We start from the raw sequence: 12,078 nt of genomic DNA on the forward strand, positions 1-12,078 counted from the left end.
ATTAGCTTCATTCTGAGGAGAAGAATCTGAACTGATAAAAATACTGCTCTTGCAGCAGTTGAGCAAAGAATATCTGCATTTTCCTCATTTCTACATTTATTTATACCTGTATCCTTTTGTTCTCTATTCATCTTTTTCTCCATTTTCTCTCTTTTTATTAACCACTATATTTCCACCTTTTTTGTCCTTTTTTGCCTTCTCTCTCCCTCTTTCTCCCCTGATTCAGACTCTATCTCATCCCTCCCAACCTCTCTCATCTCCCTGCATCCCATTCTCTTTTTCCATCTCGATTTCTCTCCTGGAGCAACAGTATGTATACACCCGGTTGCCACAGCAACCGGAGGAGGCCACATGAGCGGGTGGATGAACAAAAGACCCAGAGACCCTCATCCATAGAGAGAGAGAGAGTGAGATAGCGAGAGAGAGAAGGAAAATCAGATTTCATTTTTAGGCGAGGGGTTTGGTGTGTGTGGAAATTGAGGAGGTGGAGGAGGAGGAAGAGGAGGGGAGGGGGGGATGGATAGCGTAGGTGAGGTGAGTTCATAAATGAAAGAGAGAGAGAAAGAGAGAGGGAGAGAGAGAGAGAGAGAGAGGGGGAAGGGAGATGTGGTTAACAAAGCTGAAAAGGGAAGAGGTTTCTGTGAATAAAAAAAGAAAGCCTAAAAAATGCAACAGTGCATTATGTAAAGTGGCAGCTGTCGCATCACTGTGGCCAGCGGTGGTGTCTCAGAATCATTTCAAAATCACTTTGAGGTGCAGAAGATTGGATGTCATTTTATTGTTAAGACCATCTCAATGGTACTTCATAGTATTGTTAGGAAGAATACGAGGTAATTTCGAAGGCAATTTGTGTGAAAAAACAGCTATTTTTTAAAGACATCTTTAAGGTATTTCACTGCATGTAATTTACAATAATGAAGTGCTGCTTCCTGCCTCCATATTTCTCATGTTTAAAGTCAGTGATATACCAGCTGTGATATTTGGGAGTGAGGGAATCATACTGACAGCAGTCTGTTAAAGTTGAAACCACAATGTTGCCTTTGAGCTACAAGCATGTTAATATGGCAGTGCGACAGTGGTACCCAACCTGGGACTAGAACTATAGACCGTATTAAACCGTGGTTCTAAAAGTGCAGCCCAGGGGTCTGGGTAAGGTTTTCAAAAAAAGGTTTTAAATCTATACTAGTTTAGTTATAGATTATCTTCTTACCTTAGAATCTGCAATAATGTCTAATACATGTGTAGCACTTTTTTCAAATTAAATGTTTTATTTACCATTGCTCTCTTGCTCGCTTATTCCAAGGGACATTCACAAGGGGGTCCTCAGTATATTTTCTCTCCTTTAAAAAAAATATTGACAACCTCTGGTGTAAAAGAAGTTGACGTTGCTACCGGGTCTGGAAAGTGAAGCCAATACTGAGGTGCCTTACAGCCAGCAGGGGGCGACTACACTAACTGCAAATAAAAGTGACAGAAGTCTATGAAAAAATGTCCCTACTTCTCACCTGATTTATTACCTCAGTAAACATCCCAATAAGTTTATGGTCCCAATGGCTAGTTTCAAGTCTTCTTTAATAGAGCATGATGTGGGAGCTGTGTTCCCATTTAGAGTAAAATAAACAATACAGGAGGGTATGCTTTAAGGTGTGACTGACAAGTTGCTGTCATGGCAGCATGATTTCATGGTTTTCATTGAATTATGGAAGCTAACTTTGTTAGCAGTGACTTTGCATTGCACATCCAGTAGTCAGGTGCAGCCAGGTTGAGCATAGAGTTAAGCAGTCTACTCATTTACTCTGAAGCAGGAACTGGAAATGCAAAATGTGATGTAATTTCTGGGTTGTAGGACTCATTCCTACGCAATCTGTAGGTGGGCGTGCAAAGTGTCTTCAAGTTCTCGGTCAAACCCTCTTGTCCGATATTATCACTGCTGTCTCCAAAAATATACAGAGCTTTGCTGCCTCTAAAACTATTAAATCAAACAATATGAGAAGCACCAGTCACTTGATTGAAACCTTGGATATCAGTTTCATCTTATGAGCTATAAGCATCTCTTGTTGCTACTTTAGATTTAAAAGTGAAAGAGACAACAGTGCGATAAAAATCCTTAAACTACACTTTTTGCTTGCTTTAATTACAGTACTTACAGTGTGATGATTTGAGTAATTCAAAGGCACTGGTTTTATCATCAAATGTAAATATACTTTATAATAAGATACTGATAATCAAACATAGAATAAATAGGCCACCTGAATGTTTCTTCCAATTACTACAGCTGTAAAGAAAACAACTAAACGCCTCTTGTAGCTCCTTTAATCAGCATCTTCAGCTGCATTGCTTTGCTGGTAATTATGTTGTTCACTGTGAACAAGGCGCAGACACTCATTCAGTCTCACATATTAAGCTGTAACCTAGTAATAATTAGGGAAATAGATTACACTTGAGAAAAATATCAAGTTGATTTCCACTTCAAACCTTCCTCTCATTATCTTTGCTCTTTTTCATTAGCAGGTTTTTTCTCAAATTGGATTCTTCGATGAAAAAGGAACAGAAACAACTTTGTTATAGGGCTGATATAATCTAGGAGTTTTTAGGTGTCAGCTCTTTTTTTGGACACAGGATGTTAGCTCTCTCAATCATCTATAAAACGACGACCTCAAATGCTCCCTTCGAGTCCATTGACCTTTGAAGTCTATAATTAACAGTTGAGCTGGTGGCAAATGTGCTCCTATTTGACTAGGTAAACGTATGGAGCGCTGATCCTTTGCAGAATATACAGATAGACCCTTCAGGGCACTGGTGGGAAAACCATATTCAATTATCCTGCCTATTAAAACCTGTCAGGAGTGTGTGTGTGTGTGTGTGTGTGTGTGTGTGTGTGTGTGTTTTAGCTGGAACAGGAGAGCCGTATGCAAATATAATTACGCCAATTAAACCACAGTGGGGGCTCAGAGGGGGTTTGAGTGAAAAGACTGGCAGCAGTGGTGTCCCAGTGTTGATGTGTGTGCCAGTAGGTGCAGAGCTGGTTCCCTAGTGTGTGTATGTGTGTGTCTGTGCATGGATATAAGTTCATGTGCACATGTGTGGGTGTTCTGGAAACACTGTTCTTCGCACCCTTTACTCCATCCCCCCATCAGCACCACCATCACCCCCATCCCCCAAAGCCTGCTTCCCTGTCTGTCTGTCTTCAGGGAGTTGAAGGAGCTCAAAGGAGAAGCTTGGGAGAGACTCCATGTTTGGAGGAGAGATGGAGGAAGGGATGAGGACATGGAGAAAAAAATGGGAGCAGGAATACCGGAGGGAGTACGGATGAGAAAGAGACAGAATGGGTGAGTTCAGGAGCAAATCAGTTGCCACACATGTAATAGGCAATTTAAACACTGATGAAGACAGTTTTAGGCGGCCCCAATGTTTTATTATTAACTTTCATGAACTGAAAACACACTGTGAAGTTCCAGGACAAAAACACATACATGGAAATAGTGCATGTGGTTGCAACTTGTCAGTCACAAGGTAGCCACACTCTGTAGCTTACATTTTTTTATCGTCTGTTTTAGTCAAAATGGGACCATAATTCACTAAGTTAACATCATGCTGTATTGAAGAAAACTTGAAACTAGCAATTGAGACCATAAACCCACAAGGAAATTGGTTACTGAGATGCAAAATCAACTGAGAAGTAGGGTCATTATCTCATAGAATTCGATACAATCTGACTTCTTTTGCTGCTGGTTGAGTCGCCCCCTGCTGTCCATTAGAAAGAATGCAGGTTTAAGACACTTCTGCTTCCACATTGGCTTCACTTTTCAGGCCCAGAGGTTGCCCCTTTAATGAATAGAAGGTCTTTTATGTTTATTTCTTTTTCTGTTCTTTATGAGTTAATTCAAGATAATAATAATTCTTATTTTAAATTTGACGTTATTCAGTTTTTGCTGCAGGTGCAGGCACGTTACAGAATGATATTGGAGCTGAAATGATTTATTATACATATTTTTTCAATGCTTCTCTGATGAATTCTCCCAGGCCATGACTGATAATAAAATACCAAATCCAGTCTTATCAAATCAGATAGGAACTTGTTTTACTGCCACAGGTCGATGGTCTGTGTCCCAGGGAGTGTAAGTCTCATCTGAGTGCACACAGTATTAGCTCTGATCATGTGGTACATCATTGCAGCAGAGGGAGTTGATATTTTAGGGAATTGGTTGCTTGAAAGCACCTTTGACTCTAGTCCTGAATCAATTACTATCTTAAGAAAAGTTCAGGACAAGATCTGTGATGGAGACAGCCGAGGGAGTGAATGACTGGCTCAACTGATGTGATATTTCATGACATTCATTGGTTATTTTTCTGCACATTTCCCCCCCTTCCCTCCTGAAATCGGGAGTCACTAGTTTTTGCCCAAGGGGTAACACCAGTGACTATGTCTGTCAAGTTAAATTTACCCCTGAGAAGCTACCTGTTCATACACTCAGAAGAAAAACGACAGAATTGTTTCAGACAGTGTCTAAAAAATCTTTTCAGCCTCTGTCTCATGGGAGATAAACTGTCATCACAATGCAGTAGAGACGACTGTATCACCATCGTTGTGTTCAAGCTTTCATTTCTGTGTATTTCCACAATACAGTGGCAGCATCATACACTTGACTGCACTTCATAGAGATGACAACATCTGCGGCAACTCAATAAAGTGCAGGCAGCTTTGAAAACAAAGGAAATTAAATGTTGTTCTGATCACCGTGATCAGCAGGTTACTGAGACACAACTGACAAAAGGGTAATAATTTATTTTTTTTCCAAGACAGCAGTCTATTAAGGAGCACAAACTGTAGTCCGTGTTTGCCCAATGAAATTGGCCGATGCCTTTATAAAAATCTACCTTGCTCCGAAAAAAAAGTCCCTTTTCTCTTTAGTATTTTAAATGTTTGTTTTAAAATTTGTTCATACACTGAAGTATTGGACAAATTGGTGATGTTGGCGCTGGATGGAAAGGATTCACCAGTCTCAAAATCAGTAGGATTCATCCTCTGGAGACTATGAATGTCTGCACAATATACTGTTGCAAAAACATGATGGACATACTGACAGACATGGACATGACAGACTGACATTGTCTTACTTAGAGCTAAAATTGTAGTCCAAATCTATTACTTTTTTAAACAAGTGAGACAATGAACAGCTTTTGGACCACATACCAGATGCTCATCTCTCTCATAAACACTCACAGTAGGAGGAGAGATGTAAGTCGGAGTGAGACATGAGCTCCAAATCCCTCTCCTCATGAGGGACGGACCCTTTTTTCTTAAAAGGGACTTACAGTTCCATAATATAGCCTCTGATCTCATACAGTATTTAAAGAACATATGATTTATTTGCCGTACTCACTTTGCCGTATCTATTTTAAGCTCCCGAACAAACTTTAGATCCTCTCCTCTCCTCTCCTCTCCTGCTAATCAGTCAGCAGATGTTTGGGAGGCACAACCGCCACTCTCTTCCTCCTCCCTCCTGTCCTCCTGTCACTCCTTCTCTCCCTTTTTAATTACCTCTGAATTTCTTTTTTCTATTGCTGGTCGCAACAGCTTAAAATGAAGGAGCTGTTGTCATGTGAGCAGACGCCCAGCTGGATTCATCCCTCCCTCCTTCGCTCCACAAACCTGCTCTCCCTCCTGATGAAATTATTAATCCATATTCATGTGCTTATTATTGAACCATATCTTTTATTAACAATTCTCAGCCTGACACTAGTGTGTTTTCTTCCATCTTAGGATTTTCCCTCGCCATCGGCCTTACAACCAGCCAAGGACCAATTTACCCGCTTTCTATTACTACTCCTTATTCCACCCCCACTCCTTGCCCTCTCCTTCTACCTTTTCTTTAAGTCACAACCCCCTTCTCTTTACCTCCCTTACTGCATCTCGACCCCCTCGTTTCTGTTTGCCAGAGAGAAGGGCTCATAGTAATAGAAGGGAGAAAGGGAGATAAATGCAGATGGACATAAAAACAGATGATATAACCAAAGAATACGATGAATTAATTCGATAAAACCCATGTTTCATATTGCTTTATGACATTCATCACTCACAGTCTATCAGATGAATAAAAAAGTGAAGTTGGAGGACAACTGGGCTCGACTAATACTGATCAAGGCTTTGGAGCCAAAAGTGCATTTATAACCATAAGTTTCTTTGCGAAGGCAACAGACATTGGCTCTTTTTAATTAATTCCTTTGGTATAAGGGACAAGGACATTTGGTGAATGCTTTTATGTAAGGCTCCCTTGAGCATTGTGTAGATAAGAAGTGGAGATGCTGGGGATTGAACCCAGGACCTCATACATGCGAAGCATGCGCTCTACCACTGAGCTACATCCCCTATGTCAAGACTACATGTTTGGTGGGTAGGAAACACAGATGGACGGACAAAACATCAGACTTGAATATAAGAGACAGCAGTAATCCCATTTGTTTTAAAGCATGACCACATTTCATAATTAACCCTTTTCAAAGAGCGAAATGATATCAATAGCACTACCTTTCTGAAAAGCTGAAATTGATTGTTTCTACTCTTTTAGATTTATTCAATTCAGAGTATGTGCATGGCCAGAATTGAGTTTTGGTGAATGTCATTACATAAAGCAATCTTGAATAGTGTGTAGCTAAGTATTAAAAACATTTGACATTTTCAAAGGATTGGTTCCTTTGAAGACTACATGGTGGAGAAGTGGTTACCTCACTTGCCTCACGGCAAGAGGGTCACCTCAGGGTTTGACTCTGGCCTTTGGCGCTCTCTCTCCGGCTTACTCCCACAGTCTTAAAACATGCAGCTTAGGTTTAATTGGTGAATCTAAATTTCCTGTAGGAGTGAATCTGTCTATATGTGTCTGCACTGTGATGTCTCGGCTCCAGCCCCCTGCGACCCGAGTTCTGATAAGCAGTTAAGGATAATGGAATGCAATGGCTCTTTTGACACTACACCAAGGTGTCGATTTTGGGAGCCAGCATATCACTTTCCCCTTTTCGACCAAGTGTTTCAACAGCCAAAGAACCAGCTCTTGGCCAGGAAAACTAGTTCCAGAACGGCACCAACTTTATGCTGGTCTTGAACCACAAACCACTTATATCAGGGGCTGGGTGCGGGATTATTTTACCAACAAAACCAAACTAAAACATCATTCATTCGTTTAACTGCAATGTGATTGATACCAACTAGCATTAGCGGGCTAGCATCAGCTTACAACAGTCAAACATCAACATCTTATGATCAGTGTCAATCAAGACAACAGAACAAATGTGTTGTACATTATGTGTTTGAATGCCAATGTAGGCTCGCAAAGCCAGGAGCAACATTTGTAAAGAGACAACGTAGTTTACTGTTGTTATTATGCTTGCGGAGAGTGGAGACTTATACAGACGTATACAGTGAATGAATGACGTGGCTCTCGAGCAAACAGGATCTGAGACAGTTCACAAGTAGAACTAACTGCAAACCAGCTCCAGCACCAGCACCAGCACCAGCAAAAGAACTAGGTTTGCGTTGTGGTAACTGTAGCTGCACAGGTTCAGAACATACAATGGTCACTTTACCACCCAGTCCTGCACCAACTCTTCATCAGTGAACTGCTAACCACACTAGATTTGTGAAGACTAACTTACCTTAACCTACCAGATAAGATAAGTCTTGTTGAAACTGTTCAATATGTGGATCTTGTTCAGGGGGCTGCCCTATAATGAGCAGCTATGATTCAGACGTTATGGATATTGCTTTTATTTGAATAAACAGTTGAAAGTATCACTTGGATGTACATCTGCATGCACCTGCACAACACAGACTATACAGTTGTAAAAACCCATAAAGACATATCTCCACTCTTAGCTCCATAGCTACTAGTGGTCAAAAACTCCACGGTGTAGCTTTACTTCTCTGGCCGCAGGGTGATTTCTGTGTCTTTTCAGTAAAATAATGGTAAATAATTGCAACTGTAAAAGCTACTCAACATTACAGCTTTCAATGCACCATATGGTGTAAGCCACAGGGGTTTTGTCTTTTTAGTCTTTTCATGTTTTAATGAGTATTAAAGTATACACAACATATTTAAAGCCTATTTTGCTGCAAAATCATTAGTTATTCTTAAATCTTTCATTTGTGTGACTATACGCCCCGACAGAATATGTTTCAAATCCACTTTAGTTGGATCACAACATAAAAAGGCAATGAATACATATTAATGAGCTTGTATGTTATTGTAAATAGGGCAAGGAAACATCATGAAAGATCGTACTTATACTTTCTGTCTTTTGTGTACTTATGTTGTGTGTTAGTCATTTAATGATGTTAGACAAGGCAAACACACCTTTTCCTCCAAAATGAGTGTGGGTATAAATAATATTAACACTACTGAACACCATTCTAACATGTAGTCTTCAACGTGTCAGACTGAGGATTATTATATCTGCAGACTGCCTCACATATGCACAGTGAATCATTTAATCAGTGATCTATAGTGCAGTATAATCTGCGTAATCAGCCTCTGAATCAACTAAATGAACTGAAATAATCAGTTTCTCCCATATAATCATAATCTCTTACCCTTTCAACACATGCTGCTGTGCAATTATTGCAGTGTGATCTGACTGCGATGTAGTTTTTATTTTTCTGTAAATGAGTGTGAAAGGCTTAAAATTAGTCTTTCTGCTCACTATTCAGCTGGGTGCGAAAACTGACAGTGGGACCCCTTGAAAGAAAATATGTAAAAAGAAATTTGAGCTTGTAGACTTAAGCAGATACATTAAATATAAAAAAAGCCAAGTCAGCGTCAAAAATAAATCTTAATTTAGGAATTAAATTAGTCTCAGTATCAGATTCAGTAATGAAGCTGGACAGTTTTGCAGCTCTGACTCCAATACAGCCAAAGCTTTCTTTCCCCCGCAAACAATAAATGCTTTCACAATGAAAGACCTTGAACATTTTCAGCAAAGCAACTATCCCTCTGAAATGGGAATATTCCACATCTGCCGAGGCCCACATTGCAGCTCGGTGATAAAGCAAACAGAGGCAACCCAGCCAGAGTCCAAAGCTGTGGTGGTGTGTACTGTAAAGGGTTTAAATCTCTCTGCTATCAGCCACCCACAGCAGTTTATCTCCCAGCACTGGGAACTGTGCTTACAAGCATGTTTCTGCAATACAAATCTACTGTGAAATCTGCCATAGTGATGTAACCTGAAAGTCTTTCCTCCCTAAAATTAACTTTTATTCTTAATTTAAAACATGTAGACCAAACTGCCAATGATGCCAAGCGCCGCTACCCACCTCACCCCTTTCCCAGTACTAAGACCCCTCTTTCCAAGCTGGATGGGGGTCAAACATGTTGTCAACAACAGCTTAGCAAGCGACAGACCTGTCTTATCCTTTCAGAGATCAGATTTTATCATTAAGAAACAACGACCCCATTCGCCTCACATGCTACAAATCTATAAGTAAACAGCTCGTCACCTGCCCATCCTCAAGTCAGCCTGACCTATAACACACACACATTTTCGATAGCGATTATGGGTTAAAATTTACCTTTGATCGGTGACTGTAAGGAAAATATGTGAATTATTTTAAAAAAGAAAACCCAAACAAATAAGGAAAGCTGACAGAAGCATTATTCATCAACCCTGTCAGAGGGATAAAAACAGGATGTTGACATGACCCATTTATTGAGTAGTATCTATACCAGATATTATCTGTTATCCAAAGTCTACTTCCGGCCAAGTAAGACAAGAGCCATTCCATCGAGTGCTGATAAAGAGTACAACATCACTTGGACTTTTAACTACATGTTTAACTTTTATAAAGCTGTTTTAAACTGTTAACTAAAAACACTGACAATCATTATCTAATCCTATCATAACAAACTTTGCCCCGCAAAGATGAACGGTTTATTTTATATATTTATTTAATTTTATGGATTATTTTAGTAAAAATAAAAATAGTTAAAGTTAAAGTTAAAGTAAATAAACAATGTTTTTTCCACGTAATTTTACAATATGTAATGCTATTAAGGGGAAATGCCTGCATTTCCTGCATTTACGTTGCGTTACCCATTCACTTGCTTGCTAAATTGACATGTTGCCTTGCAATGGCGTCCTCACAAAGTCACCATTTGAACACCACTTCATTTCTCCCGTCGCTATGACCGCTGACACAACTAAACGTTAGCTTAGGCAAACGTTATCAGTAAATGTATTACCGTTAGCCGCCTTTGGTAAAGATACTTATATAGTGTTGGGGGCGGAGTTATGATAAGGAAGCTCCAGTGATTTTAGACACGCCCCAAAAAATCCTGAACACAGAAATGGAGAAAGACAGTTTAATGGTATTACTCGAAAAAATTCTGTCATATATAGTTTTAAGTATTTTTTACATGTTTTCAGCTATTAGTTTGTACCTGGTAAAATATGTTTTCATACAAATCTCTAATTTAACTTTACCCAGACTTTAAAGTCAGCAAAATGCTAATCCCAATGTGCAGGCTAAAGTTATCCATCTGGCCATGATGATATGTAGCACAACATTGCTTAAATTTGTTGGAATAGTGTTAGAAATAGTCCCTTTTTACCCTACACATCATTTTCCCCCCTGATGCCAGTGTACTGCTGCAAATCAGTCATCATTAAAATATTTTAAAAAACAATCCTTGTTGACTAGCAATTTATTCATTTGGTATAATTAAAACAATGCTGAGATTGAACTCAATCAGTCATTCTGCTGGTTCTTAGACCGTATGTAAAGCACCTGTGGATTCAGTGATTCACTATTTAAGCAGCTCTAAACTTCAACTTAAACATAGTATAAGCTGGTGTTTAAATTTGCTTCCCTTCCTCTGCACCCCCACACTCACAATCCTGTTTTTCAGATTTATACGCTGTGGATCACACAGGGTTTTTTTTTCTTTTACACTAGTCATGTATTAATGTCACGGTGAGCCAAGGAGCTTCACTTTGTACCAAGCACTTGTTTCTTCAATTAGATCTCTGTGGGGTGGAGGGGTACAATGTTGTACTTGCCCGCGGCGTTCTCCTACTCTCTCCGCTTCTCCACACAGCTAGAGTGGGTTAACAGGATTAAGGGGACATTTGCATTGGGTTGGGAGGAACGCTGAGCATGTTGGCAGTGACTCCATCATGGTATGTAGTCAGATAATGTTCAGAGAGCTCAACGTGTAGCGAATTTAGGTCAGATTTGAAAATTGCATACATTAGCACACATACAAATGCACCCACAGCATGTTAAAACCTGTAGGAAGAACTGATAGATTAAAAATAGTTTAAAGAGGGCTAAGGAGGTGGTGTGCATCTTGGTGTTGATCTTGAGTCTGGATCATAAGGGAGTTGATGTTGGCATAATCTACTTAATCTGATTGAGGGCAGCGTCGTCTTCACAGGCTCAATAATTGATAGCACCATCTGCTGTGGAATCAATCTACCAGAATGCCACACATAAGGAATTAGGTTAGAGCAATTCTGGGTAATTACATTTTACCTTTTTCTTGCCATAAGGAGTCTGATACTGGATAATTATATTTACCACTTCATCACAGTCACAGTCAGATGAATTGGTGTGTCTGCTGCAAGTCGGCCCTCCAGAAAAATTCATCTGAAAGTCCCCCAATCCAATCGACCTACACTAGTCTCAGAGCCAGACTGATTTCCACAGTGCTGTGTCAGCACTGGAAAATGGTCGGTCTGCACCCATTATCGATCGGGTACAGGGGGAAAAAAAACCCTGGCATGCTTGTATTTCCTTAAACCAATCACAATCATGTTGGTCGGAGCTAAGTCCAGCATGAGCACAGAGTACAGCCTCTGCCAAACAGATACCTAAGCAAACCCCCACTAACCCTGAATCAACTAGGACTGGGTGATATAGCCAGAATCTGGTCATTTTATATCTCTGGTAAATCAACAAATAGTCTTTATGAAATAACCACATGGTTAAGCCTATTTTTGTATATGCCATACTCCATGTTAGCCAAACTGCTCCAACTTCGCTCCTATGTGCAAGAACCAGAACGTAAAGCATCTTCAGACTGTTACACA

At 39.9% G+C, this 12,078-nt stretch overlaps 1 non-coding gene across 1 annotated transcript; it reads right to left on the reverse strand.

The window, feature by feature from the left end:
- Positions 1 to 6,298: 6,298 nt before the first annotated feature.
- On the reverse strand, positions 6,299 to 6,370 carry trnaa-cgc (transfer RNA alanine (anticodon CGC)). Its single transcript has one exon. It is a non-coding gene; the product is annotated as a tRNA-Ala (tRNA).
- Between the last annotated feature and the right edge of the window lie 5,708 nt (positions 6,371 to 12,078).

The sequence above is a fragment of the Centropristis striata genome, chromosome 17 (assembly GCF_030273125.1).
Source record: "Centropristis striata isolate RG_2023a ecotype Rhode Island chromosome 17, C.striata_1.0, whole genome shotgun sequence".
Classification (NCBI taxonomy): Eukaryota; Metazoa; Chordata; class Actinopteri; order Perciformes; family Serranidae; genus Centropristis; species Centropristis striata.